Consider the following 2827-nt stretch of genomic DNA (forward strand, 5'->3'; position numbering starts at 1 on the left):
GCCCATGGCTGGCTGGGCCGAGCATGTCCCTCTCAATGACATCATTTCAATGACAACAGTTGGTCATCCTGATGACAAATGGGAAAATCCAGAGCTGGAGGAACCCATAGCGCTATGGGAGGGGCCACCTGCCGGGGATGGTGGGCCTGTGATACCACTGGACAGACCACCTGCCGGGGATGGTGGGCCTGTGATACCACTGGACAGACCACCTACCGAGGATGGTGTAGGGCTTTCACATTTAGTCTACAATTTCAGCTCTGGCAATTTACTCCCACACCAATCCATATGTTCAAGAATGTTCTGTAACTGTTTCCTGCACACGTATATGCTGTGCACACGTGTGCAGAGATGCAGGTGCATGTCTGAACCCAGGAAGCCATGCAGGCTAGGCAAGCGCTCTACCACCTGAACTGCATGCCAACCAGAGAAGTCTATTTTTCAATTTCAAAACTTATTTTTACAGGCATGGGTGTTTTGCCGGATTATATATTATATGTGCACCACGTGTGTACCGAGTGTCTGCAGAAGCCAGAGGAGGGTGTCAAACCGCATGGACTTGAGATACAGACAGTTGTGAGCTGCCATATAGGTGCTAAGAAGTGAACCTGGATCCTCTGGGAGAGCGGGCAGTGCTTTTAACCACTGAGCTATCTCTCCAGGCACTAAATGTTATTTCTATTTACGCTCACTGCCGTGAGTATACACCACATGTGTGCAGGTGCCTATGGAGGCCGGAAGAGGACATCAGAGTCCTTGGAACTGGAGTTGCAGGTGGCTGTGTACCACCTCGTACAGGTGCTGAGAACTGAGCCCTTTGTAGGTCCTTACAAGAGCAACAGGCGCCCTAACCACTGGGCCATCCCTCCATCAGGGAGAAGACTATTATAAAACCTGAATCTTCCTTATTGCCATAGACATTAACTTCATTCCAATGCTGGCCATTGTGCGTGCTGGGCTGACTGTCCGGTGTTTGTCCCCTCCTTGGTTGTGCACCAGAGAACTTTGAATCTGAGCTGCACTCGGCCCTGGCTGTCAGGCTTGTCCGTGGCCCCCCTCAGTCTGCCGCTGGTGACTCGCCCTTTTCTTTTGTGCAGCAGGAAGCTGTGATCCTGCGCCGTCCGGTTTGTTCATTTTAGCCCGTGAGTCTCTTGGGCTCCTGCCTTCTTAGAGCAGCGCTGCCCCTTCAGATCACTGACCATCTGTAGAATCACATTTCGGAGGTCTGTGTTGGGAGACCACTTAAGTTTCATTGTCCCAGAACCCATTCAAGAGTCTGTTCTGTTCCTGTCTGAAAGTATGTTATCAGATAAAATCCAGCACACAGAGGCCTGTTTGTGAACGGTGCTGGGCTCCAGTCTCGGGGTTTCTACATCCCTGCTTCAGGACTGGACGCTGTTCTAATCCAATCACTGTATTCTGCTGGGTAGTGCAGGTGTCCACTTAAACATTGTTTGTGTACATGAATGTCTGCATGTACATTTATGCAACACACACACACACACACACACACACACACACACACACACACTCACACACTCACAAAGAGACAAGACAGGAGAGGACACCGAGGTCTAGAACTGGAGTTACAATGGTTGTTACCTGCCTCCTGAGTGGCAGGAATTGATGTTTGGGTCTCTGGATCTCTGCTGAGTTCTCCCTTTAAGCCCTCTAGATACATATTTATACACCTCTTAATAGTCTTTAAGGAGAAAACCAAATTTTCAGCTTTATGTTTCAATTTCTCCTTATTTCCACTGTCTTAGAGTTGGGTTTTGCCTTTTGAGATGGAAGAAGGCTCAGCCGTGTGCACATCTCACTCCTGACTTTCTGAGAGCATGTGTGGTTTCAGCGCTGCCTACGATCATGGAGAAATATCGGGGTCAAACGTGGGTAGTATGGGTATTTCCTCACAGATGCCCCTCTCCTCACCGCCTGTGTGAGACGTTGCCCATGGCACATTGAATGGGTCCCACCCAGCATTCTCCCTGCACAGCCCTGACACTACCCTACCTACCGTGCCATCTCCTTTGACAATCAAACTTAAAAGTACTGACTGCCAACTGTCTCTTGCTACCCAATAAGATGTGCCCAAAGGCTCTCTCTAAACTGCAGCTTAAGTTGGTTCCTTAGGCCACTTCCAGATACAGGCAATCGCCTGTTAGTGGCCCACCAGAATAAGATGATGAAACCCTTCTGCTGAAAACACCAAACACCTGCCCCAGGACAGAGAAATCAAGGTGGAACTGGGGTTTCCTCCCTGCTCAGGGGCCCTCATAGTATAAAGCGTTATGCAGGCTGCTGGCATATCACCTGCCTTGCGTAGCTGTAGAGAATAGCAAACGGCCAGGCCAGACGGGCCAACCGATGTTTCAGGGGCAGGTCTGTTGTGAGGAGACCACCTGCCTCCTGGTTGGATGTGAGAACCACTCCACACGGGGATCCCACAGGTTTGACGCTGGAACCTGTTAAAGCCTGTGCAAGTTGGGGAGGCCATGGGCTCTCACATGGAAGCTGCTGCTGCGCTTCATGGATAGGACACACCTACGGAATTCTGTCAGAGGCCAGCAGCACCTGGAGACTCGTAACTGCTACAGTGCTGAGTGATTGCCGAAGGCCGTCATGGCATGTCACCCTTGCCTAGGTGTGGAGCACGGACTTCTGGGTCTGACTAGGCTTCTGCACTCTTGAATTCACAGCAGTTGTGACCACCAACCACGATCAGGCCAATCTATACCCCATCACGGAAACGGGAGGAACTCCTGGGGCTGCACCCCCATGGAGGATTTATACAGTCAGTGGCTGGAAGACATTTTCTTCAGTTGTG

This window comes from Micromys minutus (assembly GCF_963924665.1).
Source record: "Micromys minutus genome assembly, chromosome: 21".
In the NCBI taxonomy this organism is placed as follows: Eukaryota; Metazoa; Chordata; class Mammalia; order Rodentia; family Muridae; genus Micromys; species Micromys minutus.